Source organism: Pongo pygmaeus, chromosome 7, assembly GCF_028885625.2.
Source record: "Pongo pygmaeus isolate AG05252 chromosome 7, NHGRI_mPonPyg2-v2.0_pri, whole genome shotgun sequence".
Classification (NCBI taxonomy): domain Eukaryota; kingdom Metazoa; phylum Chordata; class Mammalia; order Primates; family Hominidae; genus Pongo; species Pongo pygmaeus.
Genome location: NC_072380.2, coordinates 76,182,350 through 76,205,836, shown reverse-complemented (window position 1 = coordinate 76,205,836; position 23,487 = coordinate 76,182,350). Strand labels below are relative to the sequence as shown.

The window sequence follows — 23,487 nt, the reverse complement described above, 5'->3', positions numbered from 1 at the left end:
TCATTGGCTTCTCTGTGTTCAGTTTCTTACAGCTTGAAGTTCTCCAAGAAGCTGCTAGACTACAGTAATTCTCCCTTATCTGTGGTTTTGCTTTCTACAGATTCAGGTTACTTGTGGTGAACCGAGCTCTGAAAATATTAACGTATTTTAAGAGAGAGAGGAAGACCACATTTACATAAGTTTTATTATAGTATATTGTTATAATTTGTCTGTTGTATTATTACTCTTGTTTATCTCTTCCTGTGCTTAATTTATCAATTAAACGTTATTATTGGTGTGTACGTATGGAAGCAAACATAGTAGATAAAATGTTCGGCTCTATCCATGGTTTCAGGCATCCTCCAAGGGATCTGGAAGGTATCTCTTGTGGATAAGGGGTGCTACTATAATTTACTTCAATGGCTTTTTCATTGTGTGATTGCTAATTGTTTAATTGTTTTATACCTCTTACAACAATATAAACAATTGTGGGATAGGAAAAAATAATTTTTTCACTACTTTCATAGTCCTTAGTTGGGACAAATCCCTGTATCAAAAGACAGATTAATAAGAGAAAAACAAACAGAAGTTTATTCACATGTACACCTCACGTACCCACACATGCAAAATGAGTAAATCTCAAAGAGGTGACTTCTAATTTAAGCTTAAATACCATCATCTACTGAAATAAAGAAAGAAGGGTGAGGGCAAAACTAGGTTATTAGGAGGTGGCCAGGAAAATCACCTTAAACAAGGATAAGGTTTTTATGCAGATTTAAGTCAGTGCCTTCTCTATTGATAAAGAGTCAGTAGATTTAGAATCATTCTCTTCCAGGTACAGAGAGGGAGATACCCTTACAAATGGAGGTTTCCTTTATAAATATACATTTCTCTTACCAAAGGGTAACTTCTATTTTCAGAGCTTCTCCTGTGTCTGCAGTTTCTCAAAATAATCAGCTCAAAATAAGCCTTAGGCCAAAGAGGCATATTTTGGGGTGGCACAATTTTAGTTTTCTACACTCATATTTTGGGTTTAGCATATTTTTGTTTCCTACAAAGAGAAGGGTGAGGGGTTATTTCCTGCTCATTTTCTTTTGTAGCTTGCAGAGTGCATTGCCTATTGTTACTTAATAAGTTCTCATTGAATGCATGGGTGGATGGATGGTTGGATGGATGAATGAGCAATTTCAGATTTTTTCTCATCGCCAATTAAATTTTCAAATAATATTCACCCAGACACCCAAGGTACCTTTTATCTTTGCAGATTCTTTTTTACTCCTTCAGATTACCCAATATTCTGTAGCCAAAATGGCTGGCTCACTGATTCCTGAAGCCACCCCTCCCCTGCCTATTCATCTGTGTGCCTTGGCCCATGCTGTGAACTCTATCTGGAATATCATTTCTACCCTTCTGTATATCTGCCTCTCAAAATCCTATCTACTTTCAAGTTCCATCATAAACATCAGCTTGTCCATTAAACCTTCCTCTTGATGATTATGTATCTTTTCTTTCAACTTTCTACTTCCTATCACTTCTTTCAGCAATGATGTCTGCAATATTCTGTTTTATTGCAATATCTCTCTCATTTTAAACTCTCAAGTTGCTTAGTTTTCTTTCTTGTTATTATCCCTCTTTTTTTTTTTGTCTCATTTTGGCTGTTTGATAATTGTGACTGTAATAGGTTCACTGCCTGATGCACACAGCAAGTCAATACACCAAGATACCTGGTTGTAGCAGAGAAAGAGGATTAACACTAGGGTCACCAAATGAGGAGCGGAGAAGGAACCTCAAATCTGTCTCCCCAAGGAGTTTGGTGCTAGAGTTTTTAAGGGTTGTGGAGTGTGCCAAAGTGTGGAGATTGCTGATTGGTCAAAGAGTACAAGGTGAAGTCATGGGACAGAGAGGTGAAGAAGCTGTATTCTCATGCAGCTCTCATTACTCTGTGGGGATCTTCAAACTGGTTGCTGGAATTTGGGATCTGAAAAACATCTTAAACAGTCCTTAAACAAAAGACTTATGATTCTAATGTCAGGGATCCTGTCTATAGGTACAATAGGGATGCAAATCAATTTTTATAGTCTTACAACCCTAATGTCAGAAATCCTACCTATAGGAATAATGGAGATGCAAATGATCAGGATCTATTGCTATGTGACTTTTGGCAACAAGGAAATCGGCCAAAGTGCAACTTGATTAATGCTTAATTGTAACTATATTTCTGTCCAGAATCTGGTGTGTATTATAATTCTTGTCAACCTTGTAGGGACAGTTTCATCATAAACTTTTTAAGGGTAGAAAATGGAGTATGATTTATGTTGCTCTCTCTAATATTGTTTTTCAAACTGCAGATTTCAACCCATTGATGGGTTCTAAAATTGATATAGTGAGTTGATCACTTTGTATGAAGTAGATTATAATAATAAGTTATTAATTACAGTAGGATAGAAAATATCAGAATGCATCACACTTATTAAGGTTAAATATTGCTTCATGAAATCTTCTTCGAGTCATATAAATATATTTCTAAGCATACACTGTGTCACAATATAAAATACATTTTTACTGTTTCTTGGAGTGAAAATTTTCAAAATTATTGCCTGAGCTCAGTTACTTGTACATAATAGGCAAATCAATAATAATTTTTAATAACAGAATGAATTTCTATGAATGTCTTTATTTATTTTAAAATACCTTATGCATATTCAGTAATGCATATCTCTGCAGACAGATTTTACTGTCAAAATAACATTGATAACCATTACTTCACTTCAGGAATGATAGAAGAGTTAACATTGACAATTCAGAGAAAAATGCTGTTAAAGTGTAAAGTATCTTTACTTTTTAGGGGCACTTTAATGCTTAGCTTTTGAGGTTTTTCTATTCAAATAGTGTGGTCCATTTCTATTCATTCCTAATGCTTTTTGTTTCTTAATTCTAGTCTCATGAAAAGGCTCTAAATAAATGTAGATTTCAATTAAAAGAGGCTAGACTGTTATTTATAATTAACCATCCTAATAGTATGAGATTGTTTACTAGCCAAATGAAATAGAAATGGTGGCTTTTACAATAAATTCAGGGTTGGAGCTTGTTGCAGCATATTTGACTTTCTGTTATGCCAACACAGCTGGAGGCAGATGGTGGAAGTGGTTCCGAGCCGTCTGCCCATGAAGAATGGTAGGCAAGGGGAGCTCAGCCCTGCGGGAGGGTTCTGGCTCTGCCACTTTTAGGAGAGACTCGGAAATACCTCTTTGTATTTAGAGTATTGTTACCTCTGAACAGGATAGAGACCCCCTGCTAAAAAGCAGGAAGTAGGGAGCAATGCAGTTTGAAATTAAAGTGATTACTTCACACACAAACACCCACATCCCATAACAGACAGCACATGGGCTGTGGAGTCTGCCTTCCCTTTCTGATTGGGAAACCCTATGCTCCTTTTTTTTTTTTCACTTTTACCTTCATGGGCACCATAACCTTCTATCCCTGTTGTTAATTTTGACCCACTTCCAACACTTGCATAATAATGTTAAGAGAATTGCAGTCTTAGGGCTTAATGTTAACAAACTCTCCCAAGTTGGTAAGATGGAGTTGGCAACACTGCACACACATTTATGGGGGTATGACTGCTATGATCACTGGCATCTCTGTTTTGTATACCTTCACCTCTCTCATTTTCATTTATCATTGTATTTTCTCACTTCTTTTCAACATTTCCTGCTCATTAATACATTCATGGATTTGGCAGAATATAGTGGTCTGTAGCAATGCTTTGGTCATCAACCACTTTGGCTATCACTGCCATACCATTGTCATAGGCATCATCTTTCCTCTCCTATGTGCCTTCAACAAGGCTAGAATGACAACCAGATAGGACTGCGCTGACCTTTAAAAAATTTTAAAGATGTTTAAATTATTTAATTTGAAGGTTATTGTTTATCATCGTTGAAGACTTCAAGTCAATAAGAATTATTTTTCAGAAGATAGTATGCTATCCTCCAGTTAAAGGGGAATAAAAATAATTTTGTCAAAATGTTAGCATCATTTTTACCTTAGTCCTACTTCAAAGTATTTGATTTGGATGATTACAGATTGTTCTTTGGCACCAAACACATCCCTAAATATCAGCACTGTGACCTAAAACTGTGCTATCCAATATAGTAGTCATTAGTCATGTTTTAGTTCTAATTTAAATGAACTGAAATAAAATAAATTCTATTGCTTAATTAAACTAGTCATATGTCAACAGATCAATGTCCTCATGTTGCCAGTGTCTATCTACCCTTTTGGAGAGTGCAGATATAGAACATTTCCATTGCTGCAGAAACTTCTTTGGGTAGCACTATTCTAGGGCCTTCTATCCTTAGTCCTATACTGCAGGATTCCAGGATAGTATGCAGCATCCCTAAGACTACTTTAAAGAGTTGTATCCTAGCTTCAAATTGTTCACTTGACATTTTTTTTGTTTGTTTGTTTCTTTCTTCTTTTGTTCTTTTTTAATTTGTGTTATTTAGGAATCAGAAATCTCCAAGGGCACTTTGTTGAACTCTTAAGTAGTGGAATAGAAAATGATACACTTATTCAGTAAATATTTTTGGAGTATGTAGTTGAGGCCATACAATGTGCTAGGTATTGCAGATAATATAGCTAGGGAGAAAGATATAATTTCTGCCTGTATGGTGATAACATTGCAATAAGGGGCACACACAAAAACCAAATGCATACATCTCTGAGATGCGTATAGAATCCCAGATTCCCTCCCTTTTTTTAATGGAGAATGGAATAGAAGTCCAGAAGTGCTGAAGATGAAACAAATTATTTGAATTGAGCTAGCAATTGTCTGGTGATTCATTTAGATTTAGAGGTATCTAATATTTTTACATCAAACTGAAGAATATCCTTACAGCCTAAACACATTGCAGCTTCTGGTTAGAAAAAGATCAAAATAGGAAGAATAGATGAAGCTGAAGGCAGGTAAGGTGAGAGAGTAAGAATTCTGGCCTGTCACAGGGAAGTGTGAGCCATGCATTCATTCATCTACTTGGTCATGCATTCATTCATTGACTTGTTCATTTTTTTCTATTCAGCATTTTCTGTGTTTGGTAATGTGCCCTAAGAGTAAAAGAACTTCAGGATCTATTTAATTTTAATCTGTAGTCATAAGACAGCTGGAATACACTAGAATTGGATCCAAAATTTAAATGTCCTATTCACATAGTTAAATCAAAGAGGTGGGTGATCCCTGTTCCAGTATATTGTTATGATATCCACTTGAAAGTTCAAAACCTTGGAAGAGGCCGGGGTGGTAGCTCATGTCTGTAATCCCAGCACTTTGGGAGGCTGAGACAGGCAGATCACTTGAGGTCAGGAGTTCGAGACCAGCCTGGCCAAAATAGTGAAACCCTGTCTCTACTAAAAATACAAAAATTAGCCAGGTGTGGTGGTGCATTCCTGTAATCCCAGCTACTCAGGAGGCTGAGGCAGGAGAATGTCTTGAACCCGGCATGTGGAGTTTGCAGTGAGCTGAGATCACGCCACTATACTCCAGGCTAGGCAACAGAGTAAGTGAGACTCCATCTCAAAAAGAAAAAACAAAACAAAAAAAACCTTGGAAGAAGGCATGTATGCCCCAAAATGCATTTGTTTTTATCCTGTCTTTGTCTGTTGCAAGCAAGTTTTATTAAACATGGACATTGCCTGACCCATAGGTGGGGGTTAGGGATTGATTTGGGAGAACATGTTGAATGTCTTCAAGGTTTTGTCTAAATGGGCATTGAGATTGCCAGTGATGGGGTTCAGAACATGCTACCCCAAAATATGGCACTTTGACATACTGAATATTTTAAACTGAAAGAATTTGAGAAAGAGGGTGGAAACAGAAAGTTCACTCTCACTTTTCCCTATCTTTCTCCCCTGAAGCAGATCAGAAGAACCTCATGTGAGAAGTGTTCTCCCTTATCTAGAGAAAAGAAGCTTCTTTGTCTCCAAAGATGAAGAAACACAGAGAAGAATCTGAATGAACAAGCTTGCTAAGTTTCCCCCCGTTTATTACCATTAGATCATACCCTTTTGCCGTATCACATTTCTCCATAATGGCCTACTCTTCATCAAACCTACTATAAAATACTCAGATTTATCCATTTTGGGGGGTCTTCATTTCCTTATGACGACTCTCATGTCAGGTAAAACTCATATTATTTGCATACTTTTATTTTGTAAATCTTTGGTTATTGGGGCCTCAGCCCTGAATCTAAGATAGGTAAAGGAAAAGATATTTTTCTTCCCCTATATTAGATTGCTACATTTTTTCCCTGACAACTGAGAGATAATTGATCATCTGTAGTCAGATAAAGTCTGGTGTTAATGGCGCCTCTTTCTAGACAACTCCTCAAACAACTTCTAAATAACTTCTTCAGTGATGATGTTTCTATCCTTCTTACTAAAAAAATACCTCCTCCTGCTTAACATATGCTTTGCTAATTTTGTGTTTCTAACCCCATCACATTGTGTGGCATCCTTAACAAAATCAGTATATTTCACTTACTTTTGTGACTGATACATGAAGCACAGGGATCACACTTGAAATAACAAAGCTCTGAAGCCTCATTTCAATACTGTTTAGTTGGTTACCTGTGTAGTCAGTTGAACGCCCAACCCATATGTCCTATGAGAGAAGGAATCATATTTGTCTGGTCCAGAGATGGTTCCCCATCACCAAGCATATGACTCAAACGTAATTTGCCATCACTACACATGCAAATCCACACACATGTAAGCGCACACGCGCGCACACACACACACACAAACACATTGTTGGAGGGATGAAAATGGATAAGTCAATCAGCGTGTAATCGTGATCTTTTCTCCTACAGATAGCTTACTGAAATTTAAGTAGACGTACTTGGAGGGTACTCTAGTGTTTATTGAATATTGTATAGACTCCATTCTTCCTTGATGTATTTTCAAAGAAGGTTCTCTGTAGTTATTTTCTCTTCTGTCAAAAGATAGGGATAGTGCTCATGCCAGGTTCTTGACACTGAAATGGGCCTAATGGTTTGGGTTACAACTTGGGGTTCTTTTAGGTGGGTATTCAATTGGCAGTATAATTCTTGCTGGAAGAGCAGATTTTCTGAATTTGAATCCTGGCTCCACTGCTTTCTAGATTTTTGGACTTCAGCAAAGTTACTTAACTTCTCTGTGCTTCAGTTTTTATTTGTAGAATAAAGATGATAATTGTACCTATCTTACATACGTTGTAAAATACTTTAAATTGTTCCTGGCACACTGAGTGCTCAATTAATTTTAGTAATTGTTATTATTATTTTATTTTCCCAAGATTCTTAGCTTATTGCCAAGTATAATACGTGCTTAAAATTGAAATGAACAACTGAAAGAATGTGTGGTGAATACCTTCTTCTGCTTAGAGAAGATATCTGTGAGATTTTTTTTTACTGCTGCTAGAATAGAAGTGTATGGAGAAATGATATATGTCCATCCAGCTTTCATGACCCTTACTCAATGGAAGAGGGAGGTGAGAGCAACATAAGTAGCCTTTTGCTTTCTAAAATTAGTTATTTTACTGGAATTCATTAATTGCTTTCATGCTGCCACATTTATCTATTATTAAATTGCAGAAAATATATTATTTTACACTTATTGAATGAAGAAAGTGGGAATTTGCCTGCAAGGAGTAGATGGGAGTGGATGCAAATGTTTGTTTTATTAAAATAATTAAAGCATGTAGAAGAAATAATACTAACAATATCAAGGATAATAACAATAGGCATTTATTGAGTGTTGTGTGTTCAATTAATTTATAATTAATTCATATATACCATCTCATTTAATATTTACAAGACCTCTATGAAGTAGGAGTTAATATTACTCCATTATGATGAAACTAATATTTGAGAAAGTTAAGTACCTCCGTCAGTGTCACACATTAAAAGAGGTGTTTGGAACCGGCTAATCTAATTTCATAACACGAAAGTGTAAAATACTGTTGTAGTTTGGAGAAAACAGTGGTCAATTAGCAGTGTGCTGTTAAACCAGCTCTCTGAAAACAAAAGCAAAAGTTTTGACTTGTAGCATATGCTGATTTCCAGGTTGGAAATGCTCCCACCATAGCCATGGTCGACTTCGAGATGACAATGTAATATCTACTGGCTCCCAGAATTCATGAACCTTAACAATCAGCTCTGGCCACTTCAGCCCAGCACTGGTGGAGATAACTAGCCCATCAATGTGGCTCAGGGGCTTGCCAAAGATGTGCAGCAGTGGCAGTGGCACGAATGGGCAAAAAGTTATGACGATGAACAATAGGGACAACATTTCACTGCGGGCACATGAAAGAAAAGAAAAAGTACCTGGATTATGCAAAAGAATGATTATGGTTTGGGTGGAAAAAAATTGAATTTAAGCCCATTTGTCAGAGAAGACCAGGAGCCAGATGCTGAAAGTGATTTGAACTTGGTCTAGGGATTTATGAAATTTAAAAACAAACCCAAAACCTTCCTTATTGAGATAGGAATTTGGTGGCAGAAACACTTATTTACCTTAACTGAGAGAGGAGATAGACAAAACTATAGCCACATTTTCTGTTTCTATGAATTCATAGGAACTTTCCCACAGAAAGATGTCTGAGCTTTGCTGGAAGGTGAATTCAACTTTGAAAATAAAAAGAGAAATTCATTGCTCATTTAGCTGCCTTAAATCATCTCTAGGATAAGATATTATATATGTATATGCATGCATAAAACATACATATGTATATGTAGAGAGACATATATATGCAATACATGTACATACATAATTCATTCATCTATGAGATATTAGATGAAGCACCATTTGGTACATTGAAGTATCCAGCTTTACATTTTCCAAATCTCTACTAGCCCACTCTTTCTAATGTTCACCTTCTGGAACCATGCAGGTTGCAAAGTGAATGGAAATTAGCTGTCTATGGGTGTTCATCAGACACTGAAGAATACAGTTGGGTTGCAGCAGCTGTTATTTTCTGGCAGAAACCAAATCATTTGGAATGCTGCAGAATGAGAAGCTTCCTGTCAACTGGTGGCACTTACCACAAGGGAGCAGAGGCCTTTTTACGCCTGCTCTTAATCTGCAAGTCTAGAAATTCACTCATTTTTCTTACTCAGCAATGTCTACTTTTCTCATTAACAAGAAAAATCTATGAACAGATTGACTGTGTTGTTCCTGCAGTGTCTGGAGAGACACATGTTTGCATATGGGAGTGAGATGAGTAGAATTGGCTCCTTTTTAGGATTTTCCTGTAGTCTTCTGTTTAACCTGAAATAAGCACATGGTAGTAGAAATGTACAGAAAAGATTATTAGTCTATGCTACACGAACAAGATTCCATTATTTCAGAGTAAATTAAAGGTAGCCAGAAACGCTGTCAGACTTTGGCATGATGAAAGGCAGGTGAAAGTTAAAGGAAAGACACAATAGTTTCTATTACTTTGAATCTCATAATGTCAAAGTTATGATACCCTTTGTTGCTTAACAAGTAGAATTGGTTTTAAGCCCTTTATACTCAAGTTCTTCCTGATGAAACAAAAATATGAAAAATTGCTTCTTCATGGGACACAGAAGCCTTTGTAAAATACAGTGTAGTTTTCTGTAGCTTTATATGAGGTTCTGCTTTCTACTATTTTACAATAGCTGTGCTCCACCTTCATATCTTCACCTATGTTAGAACTTCTGAGAAGCTGAAGCATCACATATAAGAAGGTCTGAAGAATAATATCACTTGGGTTAACACGGGTCAGTTGTATTTGGATTGCTTTGTGTATCTATCTATCTATCTATCTATCTATCTATCATCTATCTATCTGCCTGCCTGCCTGTCTGTCTGTCTGTCTGTCTATCCATCCATCTATCTATCTATCTACCTAAATGTCTTTTTTTTCAATCAGGTGATAGTTGTATCCTACTTTTGGTTTAGTCATTAGAGTTAATGAGCTTCCAGAAAAATCAGCATCTCATGCTGTCTCTTCAAGAGTGTCAGTGAAGCTGGCTTCTGAATGTATTCTGTTAACTTTATTGCACAAACCAAGGAGCTCATAGTCTCATACTCCTATTGGATAGCCTGAAGGATGCTTGTATTTGATCAAAGTATTGCTGTGTGTTTATTCATTCATTTATTTATTTGTTCTCTACGCAGTGCCCAAAATGGAGGAAGCAACAAAATATTTATCCTGTTTAGAGCCTAGCATTTCATGTCTAAAACCAGTGATTTTCCAAGAAAAATCTATACAATTCCACTCAGTTACTTTTACTGAGCACCTACAGAGTAATAAACCCGACGCTAGATACCATCAAATCCTTGAAGTCTAGGGAGTGTGACTGTCTTAGTCTGTTTGTGCTGCCATAAGAAAATACCTGAAACTGGATAGATTTTAAGCAACATAAATGTATTTCTCAACATTCTGGAAAGTCCAAGATCAAGGTGCTGGCAGATTCATCCCTTGTGAGGGCCCGGGCTCTACTTCCAAGGTGGCAGCTGAAATATTGTTTCCTCACATGGCAGATGGGTGAAAAGGGGACAAATACTATGGTCTTACATTGCAGAAGATAGGGAAGGAGTCTAACTCACCTCTTAAGCCCTTTTATAAATCACCAGTTGACTCTATGAGGGTGGAGCCCTTATGGCCTAATAATTTCCTAAGTGCTCCATCTCTTAATACTCTTGCATTGGGGATTAGGTTTCAATATGAATTTTAGAGAGGACACAAACACTCAAACTATAGCATTCACAAACTATTTTTTTGTTGTTATCAGATTGTACGCCTTGTTACTATTAAAAGTATAAACAGGGACTTCAAAATAAATTTATCCTCCTTTTACAAAATGGTATAATTTTTCTAGCTACATAAAATATCTCAAACCTCTCTTCATCTGATTTATTGATGGATCCTTTAACAAATATTGTTTTAGCTGCTATTAATTTGTAATTTTAAAAAAGTATTTGAGGATAATAACTTTTTCTGCATTTTCTTTTCATTTTGTTTATTCAAATGGCTAACGACTTTTGCAAAAAAATTTTGAAAGATTCAATGACCTCATGTACTGTTATGTGTAAAAAAAAAATGGATCCAATGTCTGCATACTATATAAATAAAAACAGTGTTGAAAATTTTTATTTGAAGGTTTTTTTGTATTCAATTACAAAACTTTATACTTTGGTTAAAGATCTTAACATTTTCCATTTTTCCACATAAATAATAAAGAGTTCTTTGGAAAGACATTACTAGTGTATAAAATGCTGTTGCAAATTAAAAAGAATCAGCAAGATGAATTTTATTATAGTCACTTGAGCTATTCAAATCTTCTCACTAAAGTTATTTCTTGTTATAACATGAAAGCTAGAGAAGAATTTGTTCACTTGAGTTGATATTCAGACAAACTCAAAAGATTTCATCCTTTGACCTAAATAAGACAAAAGCGAAAAAGGGGCTCAAGATGGTCTCATTTTGTCTCAATCAGAAGTCCTCCACTTAACAGTATGAAGTCTGAAAATAATGGGCCAGATTCGCCTCCTATGGGATTGAGTGTATATATTCTGTATATTCCCATATATATGATTTAGGGCATAAATATGATACTTTTTAAATAAGGTAGAGCTTTGAAAAATTTAGATATTTTAGTTCAAAACTTCATGAACTTATTTTGTTGTGAATTGGCAATGTGTGTTGGCTTAGTTTAGTTTGAAGTTTGGTTAATTTAAAAAATGATCAATTTACTAAAACTTAATTTTGGTCGTTAAAACACCCTATATCACTTATTGCGTTCATAGTTTTAGGTTTTCAGTTTTCCAGAATATTTTCAAAAGATAAATAGGATTTCATCAATAAAGACTTTAGATTCCAAATTGTGTAGTTTGGAATGACAATGTATATACATTTAGTCATTATTTTTAACACGCATTGCTGTTCTAAGTCACTCAACAGAAAAGTTTTTCTATTGAAAATTATATTTCCTTATATTTATATTGGGCTTTCCACATTTGCAAAATGCTTTCCCAGCAATACTTTGACCAACGCTTGTTGCATTTGAATGAAAATATGAATGAATTTATTGTCTCATTTTACTCTGATAACTGCCCTTTGACATCCAGTTTTATTACTCCTGTATTTCAAAAGAGGAAAGTGAAGCTCCAAGGCCACAGGGCTTCTACTGGTTTTCCTGCAAGAACTGAAACTAAAAACCAGGATAATCTTATTCTCAACCCTGTCCTATTCGCTCACATTTTTAATTAATAAAATTGCAGCACCATTGTTCTTGTTGTTTTCTATTCTAGACACTATTGCAACATGGATCTCACTGTCAAACAGGTTTCAAACTTTTAGAAATGCCCATTTAACAAAAGTTTTAGTAAATTAAACTTTTGCTAATCAGCAAACGTCTATTGGGTGTCTGCTATGTGCAAGGTACTGAACAAAATGGGCACAGATCTGCCCTCTTGAAGCTTACACTGGAGAAGGGGCAGAGAGTCAAACATTGTAAGTAAATCAATGACATAATACATTAGCAAGTGCTCAATAATGTGCAGGAATAGGCAGCATGGATGTAAAAAGTTACCCTAGAGTAGACTGAAAAATTAAAGAACGTAGCCAAAGAAGGTCTCTCTTACAACATGGTGTTTGAATAGAGATTTGAAAAAAGTGAGGAAGCAGGCTAAGTTGATGTGTGAGTAACAGGCGTTCTAGACAGAGAGAAGGCATGCGAAGCTTTGGTGGAGGGTGCCCTGGCCAGTAGGAGAAGCTGGAAGAGAACAGGACAACTGAAGCAGAAGTGGGGATTGTAGGTAATCAGGTCAGAGAAGGCCGGGGGGAGGACAGCGCTGGGTGGTGGTGGTGACTTGAAGGCCATGGTAAGAACTGTGGCTTTTACTTGTAGTGAGATAAGTTGTGTTGAGCATAATTTATGTTCCAGCAGGATGGTTCACTGCTGTGTTGTGAATAGACTTTGAAGGCCGTGGTGGAAGCGGGAAGACCTATTTCAAAGATATTGGAATAATCCAGGGAGAAATGATGATAGTATGGATAAGGGTGATAGAAGTATTGATGGTAAGAAGTCGATATATATATATATATATATATATATATATATATATACACACACACATATATATACATATATATATATATTTTTTTTTTTTGAGATGGAATCTTGCTCTGTCGCCGAGGCTGGAGTGCAGTGGCGCGATCTCTGCTCACTGCAAGCTCCGCCCTCCGGGTTCACTCCATTCTCCTGCCTCAGCCTCCTGAGTAGCTGGGACTACAGGCGCCTGCAATCACGCTCGGCTACTTTTTTGTATTTTTAATAGAGACGGGGTTTCACCGTGTTAGCCAGGATGGTCTCCATCTCCTGACCTCGTGATCTACCCGCCTCGGCCTCCCAAAGTGCCAGGATTACAGGCATGAGCCACTGCTAAAGAAGTCGATATATTTTTAATGTCTCATGAGATTCGCTCAAGGAATAGATGTGGGGTGTAGGAGAAAACAACACATCAAAGATAAAGTGTTTGGCCTTAGCAATTAATATTGTTGGAGTATCATCAATTGATATAGAAAAGACTGTGGGAAAAGCAGGTTTGGGAGTAAAGGGAGTTTGCTTTCACTACGTTTGGTTTAAGAAGCCAGTTAGCCATCAAAAGGAAATATATAAATGGTTTGGATATAACAGTCTGGAGTTCAGGGGACTCTGGATTGAATATATAAATCTGGCAGTTCTCAGGATATATAAATGATACATAGTCTTGACACTGGATGGGATCACCTATGGTGTGAGTTTATATAAGGAAGAAGAGACATCCAAGAATATGATTAAGTAGGTTTGTTTTGTGATGGTTGTTGTTGTTTCGAAGAGGGAAGACATGTATTTACATGCCGATGGGAATAATCTAGTACAGAGGGAATGGTTGTTAACATATGAGAGAGAGGAAGAATTTCTGGAACAATGTTCTTGAATAGGCAAGAGAAATAGGATTTAATCCAAAGGGAGGTGAGTTGTTTGTAGGTACAGACAGTTTATCTATAGTAACAAGAAAGAAGACAGAATTACAGATGAATATAGTGATGAGAATTTGGAATGCTTGTATTTTCTTAGTGAAATAGCAAGTAAGGACAGACGCTGAACAGGAAAAGGGGTGGAGAGGAAAGTTGCTGAATATTTCCAAGGAGACTGTAGAAATCATTATCTGGAGTGAATAGACTTGGGAAAGTGAGTATGTTTATTGGCCAGCAATAAGAACCTATTTAGATTCTCATGGGCATTAATTTAAAATTATGCTGGTCAGTAGAAATCTTGTGCTCTTTTTTTTTTTTCTTGTGTGGATGTCGACATGCAGGGGTAGAAAATTATATTTAAACCAGGACTGATATGGAACAAAAAAAAAGTTTGTCCATCGATGCTGCCTCTGACAAATCGTGTCCCAAAACGGGAAAACGGGAACTAGAAATAAAATTATAAGCCTCCCAACTGACTGAACAGATTATCTCTTGGCCAAAGAGACCCCAGATTAATCTTGAAAACTAAGTTCTCAGCCTCAACAGAATGAGGGGTCAGACAAATCTCATTATACCTCTTCCCTTGCTAACCACAATTAGGATTTCTTCCCTAAGAGCCTATTGGGAACCAGCTTTTTCAAAAGACACCACTACTGGTATCAACCAACCACTTCACGCTGCCCCCTTTTATTTTTGCCTGATAAGAGACCACCGACCATGGAATGGTTCTGGCCAGATTACAGAGGATGCACAGTGAGAGTTTTTGCATTCTCTGCTTCATCTTTTGATGTCAGAGGGCCAAAACCTCCATCCTCATATCATGCCAGCTCCACCATTTTTTGATCATGGGTGCCATGGAAAGGCAAAAAGCTCGACTGCATACATGCACGTCTCTTTTTTTCATAAATGTTAATGACTCCTCCTATAGGTTATTGAATATGTATATTTGCCCATGCTGCTCAGCATAAACTCCTATTCCCTCTGCCCCTCCTTCAAAGTGTCTGCTTCTGTCTTCCAGCCAGAGGCTGTGCTTCCCAGCTTATCAGAATGGTCACCCTGCAGGCTGCAACCCTTTATGAGAAATGAAGCTCTCCTTTCCAAACTTAAAAATGAAAATAAACGAGGTCTGGAACTTTCTTAAGCTAGTGTAATAATGTAAGGGAGGTGCAAAGGAGTAAAGTGTTTGTGAAGAAATAATTTAAAAGATTAACCATAGAGTGCAAGTGTATTAAAAAGGAAGATGAGGCAATAAGAGAATTGAAGAGTTGGGTATAGGTGTTCTGATTCATGAGATGGAAGTACCTGTGGGACCGAAGGATTGTTGGAGTCAGTGAGGTAGAGAGAATGGACTGGGGATATAGGAAGCAGTGGTCATAAAGCAGAAAACTTGGAATCAAGGTTATGGAAAGGGTGAAACCATTGAAAAAATAATTTCAAAAGTTTAGTGAATGACCAAGAAGTGAGTGACTGAAGTAAGGTGAAGAAGAAGGTCATTGGAGGGGAGGAGTCCAAGGAAATAAGAGGCCAGAATATTGGAAGGATCATCTTCATAGATACTGAAGTTACCAAGAAGTAAGATGGAAATAGTGCGGAAGAGAAGGACCTGATCCAGCAGGCGAAATCTTTAGATAAAAGATGGAGAGTTGGTAGATGATTGGTATAGTTTGATCACATGAGATTCAAAGCTGATTATTTTAGGGGTGGAAGAATGGCCAGAATGCATAAAAAAGGAGCAAGGATACCCAGACAACTTCAAGTTCAGCATTGTGATTGATGAAGGAGGCAAAACTGCTGCTACTAGGAGCAGGGAGGTAAAAGGAAATTCAGAAAACAGAAAGAAGCTATGGAGGATTTACTATGGATGAATATGAGCAAGAAGAGGTACAGTGGAAGGGTAGTTAAAGGAGGTAGGATGAAGGATAAAGAATGGATTACAAAGCCTTCTGATGGCAGAGTTTAGGAGATACTTATGGTTTAGGATAACTTTCAAAAGAATATTTGGATAGTATAGCATTTATGATAAAATTTTCTTGTTACATTTCTGTGTTTACAGTACCAGAATTTATTCACTTTTTCTCCCTTTTAAAAAAAATTGGGCCAGCACTTTACGAGCCCAAGGCAGGCAGATTGCTTGAATCCAGGAGTTCAAGACCAGCTTGGGCAACATGGCAAAACCACATCTCTACAAAAGAATACAAAAATCAGCCACGTATGGTGGTATGCACCTGTAGTCCCAGCTACCCGGGGAGCTGAGGGGAGAAGATTGCTTGAGCCCAGGATGTTGAGACTTCAGTGAGCCGAGACTGTGCCACTGCACTCCAGCCTGGATGACAAAGCAAGACTCTGTTAAAAACAAAACAAAGCAAAAAAAAAAAAAAGATGCATAATAGATGTACATAGTTTAGGGATACATGGGATAATTTAATACATTCATATAATTGATGAAGATCAAATCAGTGTACTTAAGGTATCCATCATCTTAAATATTTGCCTTTTCTTATGCTAGAAACATCTGAATTATTCATCTCTACCTATTTTGAAATGTACAATAGATTATTGTAAGCTATAGTCACCCTACTGATCTATCAAACACTAGCTCCTATTTCTTCCATCAAACCATATATTTGACTCCATCAATCAACTGCTCTTCATCACCTCTCCCCCTTTCCCTATAATTCCCAATCTCTGGTAACCACTGATTTACTCTTTATATTCATGAGATCCAATTTTTTAGTTCTCATGTGCAAATGAGAACATATGACATTTGTCTTTCTGTGCTTGGCTTATTTCACTTAACATAATGACCCTAAGTTTCATCTGTGTTGCTGAAAATGACAAAATTTTATTTACTTTTATGGCTTAATAATATTTCAACGAGTATAGACACCACATTTTCTTTATCTGTTCATAGGCACTTAGGTTGATTCCATAATGTGGCTATTGTGAATAGTGCTGCAATTACCTTAGGGGTGCTATATCTCTTCTATATATTAATTTTCTTTCTTTGGGATATATACCCAGCAATAGAATTACTGATCATACGGTATTTCTATTTTTAGAATTTTGAGGAACCTCCATCCTTTTCTCCATTGTGGGTATACTAATTCACATTCCCACCAACAGTGTGTGAGGGTTTCCCTGTCTCCACATCCTGGCCATCAACTGTTCTAACCTGTCTTTTTTGATAAAAATCATTTTAACTTAGGTGATATGATATCTCATTATAGTTTTGATTTGCATCTTTCTGATGATTAGTGATTTTAGCATTTTTTTCTTATACCTGTTGGCCATTTATATTTCTTCTTTTAAGAAATATCTATTCAGATCTTTCGCCTAGTTTTTAATTGGCTTACTTATTTATAGGCTATTCAGTTGTTTGAGCTCTGTATATATTGTGGTTATTAATCTCTTGTCAGATGGATGGTTTGCCAGTGTTGTCTCCCATTACGCGGGTTTTCTCTTCACTATGTTGATTGTTTATGTTGCTGAGTAGAAGCTTTTAGCTTGACGGGCAACCATTTGTTTATTTTTGTTTTGGTCGCCTGTGATTTTAAGGTCTTACACAATGATCTTTGCCCAGACCAATGTCTTGAAGAATTTCTTCAACGTTTCTTTACAGTAGTTTTATAATTTCAGGTCTTAACATTTAAGTCTTTAATCAATTTTGGGTTGATTTATTGTGCATAGTAAGAGATGGGGGTCTAGTTTCTCTTCTGTATATAGTTATCCAGTTTTCTCAGTACCATTTATTGAAAATGTTGTATGTTCTTGGCACCATTGCCAAAGTTAAGTTCACTGTAGATGGATGAATTTATTTTGTGGTTCTCTAGTCTATTTCATTGGTCTGTATGTCTGTTTTTATGCCAATACCATGTTGATTTGGTTAATATAGCTTTGTAGTAAATTTTGATGTCAAGTAATGTGATGCTTCCAGCTTTGTCCTTTTTGCTCAGCACTGCTTTAGCTATTTGGAGTCTTTTGTAGATCCATATAAATTATAGATTTTTTTCCTAATTCTGTGAAGAATGTCAATGGCATTTGATAGGGATTGCATTGAATTTGTAGATTGTCTTAGCTAGCATCGCCATTTTAATAATATTAATTCTAATTCCTAAGCATGGGATATCTCCCCTTTGTTTGTGTGTCCTCTTTAATTTCTTTCCTCAGCATTTTATAGTCTTCCTTTTATAGATCTTTCACTTCTTTGGTTAAAATGATTCCTAGGTAGTTTCTATTTATTGTAGCCATTGTAAATAAGATTATCTTCTAGATTTCTTTTTCAGGATGTTCACTGTTGGCATATATAAATGCTACTGACTTTTGTATGTTGATTTTATATCCTGAAACCTTACTGAATTTATTCATTCTAACAGTTTTCTGGTGGAGTCTTTAGGTTTTCATAAGTATAAAATCATGTCATATTGGAACAAGGCTAATTTGACTTCTTCCTTTCCAATTTGGATAGCATTTATTTCTTTCTCTTGCCAAATTGCTCTAACCAGGACTTCCAGTACTAAGTTGAATATGTTGGTATTAGTTCTTTAAATGTTTGGTAGAAATCTTCAGTGAAACCATCAGGTCTTGGGATTTTCTTTGATGGGACACTTCATATTACACCTTCAATGTCATTACTTGTTATTGCTTTGTTGAGGTTTTCTATTTCTTCATGGTTAAGTCTTGGAAGGTCACATGTGTGTATTAGGCTGTGTTTGCACTGTTACAAAAATATCAGAGACCGGATAATTTATAAGAAAAGAGGCTTAATTGACTTATAGTTCTCTAGGCTATACAGGAAGCATAGTGGCATCTGCTTGGCTTCTAGGGAGGCTTCAAAAAGCTTCCAATAATAGTAGAAGGCAAAGGGGCAGCAGGCACATCATATGGTGAGAATGGGAGCAAGAGAGCGAGAGGGAGGAGAGGTGCCAAACACTTTTAAGCAACTAGATTTCATGGAACTCACTCACTATTGCAAGAACAGCCATCAAGAGGATGGTGTTAAACTATAAGAAATCTGCCCCCATGATACAATCACCTCCCACCACGCCCCACCTTCAGCACTGGGGATTAGCATTCAACATGAGATTCGGGCAGGGACAAATATCCAGACTAAATCAATGTGTCCATTAATTTATCTGTTTTATCTATGCTTGATTCCTTGTATTTCTGTGCTCTCAGTTGTTATGTCTCTTTTTTCATTTTTGATTTTATTAATTTGGGTCTTCTTTTTTTTCTTAGTCTAGATAAAGTTTTGTTGATTTTGTTTATCTTTTCAAAAAACTGATTTCTCATTTTATTGATTGCATTTTTTTAGTCTCAAATTCATTTATTTCTGCTTGGTTTTTATTATTTCTTTTCTTCTACTAATTTTGCCTTAGGTTTGTTCTTGCTTTTCTAGTTCCTTGAGCTGCATTATTAGGTTGTTTATTTAAAGCCTCTACTTTTTTGATATAGTCATTTGTTGCTATAAATTTCCCTCTTAGTACTGCTTTTGTGTATCCTATACATTTTGGTATGTTGTATTTTCATTTTTATTTGTTTAAAGACATTTCAAATTTTTTAAAATTTTCTCCATTGACCCTCTGGTTCTTTAGGAGCATAATGTTTAATTGCCATGTGTTTGGGTAGTTTCTGAGGCTTCATTTGTTATAGATTACTAGTTTTATTCCACTGTGGTCAGAGAAAGTACATCATGTGATTTTTATATTTATGAATTTGTTCAGACTTCTTTTGTGGCCAGAGATATGGTCTATTCTGGAAAATGTTTTATGTGCTGATGGAAAAAAATGTGTTTCCTGCAGCAGTTGGGTAAAATGTTCTGTGTCAGTTGGGCCTATTGAGTCTAGTGGGTAGTTTAATTCTGATGTTTCTTTGTTGATTTTCTGTCTGGGTGATCTGTCCATTACTGAGAATGGGCTGTTATTGTCACCTAATATTATTGAATTGCAATCTATCTCTTTATTTAAATCTATTAATTTCTGTTTTATATATTTGAGAATGCCTCTATTTGATTCATAGATATTTATAATTGTTATATTCTCTTATTGAATTGACCACTTTATAGTAATCTTCTTTGTCTCATTTTATAGTCTTTGATTTGTAGTCTGTTTTATTTGATACATATATAGCGAGCGACTCCTGCTCTTTTTTGTTTCTATTTGCATGAAATAGCTTTTTCCATTCCTTCACTTTCAGTCTGTGTCTTTATAGGTGAAGTGAACTTCTTACAGGCAGCATATAGTCAAATCTTTCTCTTTATTCTTTCAGCCACTCTATGCCTTTTAATTGGAGAATTGAGTCCATTTACTTTTTTGCTTTATTTCTTGTTGTTTTATAACCTCTGTCTTCATTTCTTACTTCCTTACTGTCTTTCTTTGTGGTTAAGTTACTTTTTCTTGGTATCATTTTTAAAATTATTCCTTTCTATTAGAGGTTTTTGCACTGTGGTTACCATAAGGCTTGCCAAAAATATCTTATAGATAATAGCATGTTATTTTAAAGAGATGACAACTTACCTTAGATCACAATGAAAAGAATAAAAACAAAAACAAAACAAAATTCGACGTTTTAACTCCATCTTCCCCACACTTTGTCTTTTAGTTTTCTCAATTTACATATTTTTATATTGCCTATTTATTAACAGATTGTTGTAGATAATATAGCTTTTGATAGTTTTGTTTTGGGCTTCATACTAGAGTTATGAATGGGTTTCATACCACAATTCCAGTATCAGAGTGTTCTGGTTTTGTCCATGAACTTAATTTGACCAGTGGATGTTATACCTTTAATTTTTTGTGTGTGCACATTGGTGTGTTTTTCTTTCAGACTGAATAACTCTCTTTAGCATTTGTTATAAGACGGGTCTGGTGGTACTAAATTCTCTCAGCTTTTGTTTGCCTGGAAAAGACCTTAATCTTATTTGTAGTTGAAGTATAACTTTTTTGGATACAATATTCTTGGATGGCGGTTTTTATTTTTAAGCACTTTGAAAATGTTATTCCTCTCATCCTGTCCTGTATGGTTTCTACTGAGAAGTCAGTTGCCAGGCAAATTGGAACTCCTTTATATGTTATTTATTTCTTTTCTGTTATTGCTCATAGGATTCTCTCTTTGTCCTTGACCTTTGAGAGTTGATTTATTTGGCTTGAATTTATTTGGTGTTATCTGACCTTCCTGTACCTAGATATTTATATTTTTTCTCAAGTTTTGGAAAGTTTTCTATTATTACTTCTTTAAATAAGATTTCTAGCCTTTGCTTTTGTTCAGTTCTCTCTTAGACACCAATAATTCTCAGATTTTTTTCTTTTGAGGTAATTTTTATTATCTTGTCAGTGGTATACAACTTTTTAATTTTTTTTTCATTTTTATTCTTCACGTATTTTTCAAATAGTCTGTCTTTGAGCTCACCAATTCCATCCTCTGCTTGATCTGTTATGGTATTGAGAACCTCTCATGAATTTTTCAGTTAAGCAAATGTGTTTCTCAGTTCTAATATTCTTGTTTGAATTTTTAAAATTATATCAATCTTGTAGTTAAATTTCTCTGATAAACTTTCAAGTTGCCTTTGTGTCTTATCCTGGAGATCACTGAATTTCTTTAAAATAGCTCTTGAATTTTTGGTCACAGAGCTCACATATCACCAACTCATTAGGGTCAGTTACTGGTTTCTTGCTATGTCTATTTAGGGAGGTCATAGTTCTCTATTTACTATTGTGTTTTTTTGGATTTATGTCTATATCTTTGCACTGGAGGGTGAATTATTTATTTCAGTCTTTCCTATTTGGCTTGTTTTGTTTTTTACTGGATATATTTTCTTAGAGTCTTTACCCCTAGCTTGCTGCCTCCTTTTAAGCTCTAAGTGTTGATTTAATCCCAGGTTCTCCTCACCTCTAGTAAACAATGAAAGCACTGTCTGTTCCAAATGGGGAGGTTCCAAAAGTGGGATATCCTAGTGGCTTGAAAAGACTGGCTAGGTGTTTGTGTACCAGGAACCTGTGGGAATTTACCTCCTACAGTACAGTGCTGCTAAACAGCCACTGTAATTTGACATCTCCTTTGGCTAAGTTATAGGGCAGAATTTTAAAGTCTGGGGATGGTAGTTTTACCACTCCTTTTTGTCTCTGGCCATCCTCAAAGGTATATCTCCCTTTAGGTACTTGTGATGCTTCTTATGGGTTCAGACAAGGACGAGTTTTTGCCAGGGAACCCGAGGTGTTGAGGAAGCTGGTTGTCCACCTCAATCTCACTTTTTCTACAGTGGAAACCATGAGTCAGGGAAAAATTTTTGCACACTTGGTGCCGAGCAGATTGGGAGACAGATGTCATGAATATGGAAGTCTGGTTCTCTTATTGTATACTTGAAGTTTTTTCACTTCTCTGTGATCCTAACTGTCTCTTCCTCATATTTGAGTTCTGGGATATTGCTGGTGACAATCTTGGCACTCTATATTAGTTTTTTATTTTCTAGGGGGTGGGAGGAGTGAAGTCAGCTTGTTTCTACACTGCCATTTTGGAGCCAGAAGTCTATTCACTTTTATAACAATGAACTATAACTGTTGTACTGTGACTACATATATATATGTACATGTGTATAAACACATTTTATGAGTCACAGTACCTCCGGTTCCAGAAACTTCACTCTGTTAGGTTGGGTTTGTTTTGTTATTAATGGACCTTAGAAAACATTTACAAAATAAAATTTATTTTATAACATAAAAGAAAAGCCATATGTAAAAGATAAGTAAAGTAGGCATTAAGAGGCAAGATACTGTAGTATTTAAATGTCAGTAATTTTTAATTAAGAAATTTATTTATTCTGCAAATATTTAATAATTCTTTGGTGTAATTAATCATGCAACTTTGTGCAAAATGTTTTATGACAAAATGTATACTTTAAATTTCATATGAAATCTGGCCGGCCGTGGTGGCTCATGCCTATAATCCCAGCATTTTGGGAGGCCGAGGTGGGCGGATAACTTGAGATTGGGAGTTCAAAACCAGCCTGGCCAACATGGTGAAACCCCACCTCTACTAAAAATACAAAAAATAAATTAGCCAAGTGTGGTGATGGGCACCTGTAATCCTAGCTACTCAGGAGGCTGGGGCAGGAGAATCACCTGAAGCCGGCAGGTGGAGGTTGTAGTGAGCTGAGATTGCACCACTGCACTCCAGCCTGCATGACAGAGCAAGGCTCCCTCTCCAAAAACAAAATAAAATAACATAGAATAAAATAGTAAATAAATACATAAATTTCATATGAAAACAAGCATGCAAAAGTAAATATGTTTTTTCAAAATATACAAAAGTAACATAAATTATCTATTTTTATGAGATATTTTGATAGTAGAAAAAGAAAAACTCTTCTATGCTATATCAGGTAGTTTAATATTTTGTTTTGAAAATACAATGTCACAAATAAAGACTTCTAACATTTTTAAATGCATTGCATCATGCCTCTCAATATAGAGCACTTGTAGAGAGCACTA

General features: G+C 36.0%; 1 long non-coding RNA gene across 1 annotated transcript in view; it reads left to right on the top strand.

Moving 5' to 3' along the window:
• The window catches only part of LOC129042581 (uncharacterized), a 525,503-nt gene that overhangs the window by 207,652 nt on the left and 294,364 nt on the right, over positions 1-23,487 (top strand). Inside the window, exons 3-4 of the long non-coding RNA XR_008504153.1 lie at positions 3,551-3,553; positions 9,657-9,725. This is a non-coding gene — a long non-coding RNA (uncharacterized LOC129042581). The remainder of the gene's footprint in view (positions 1-3,550; positions 3,554-9,656; positions 9,726-23,487) is intronic.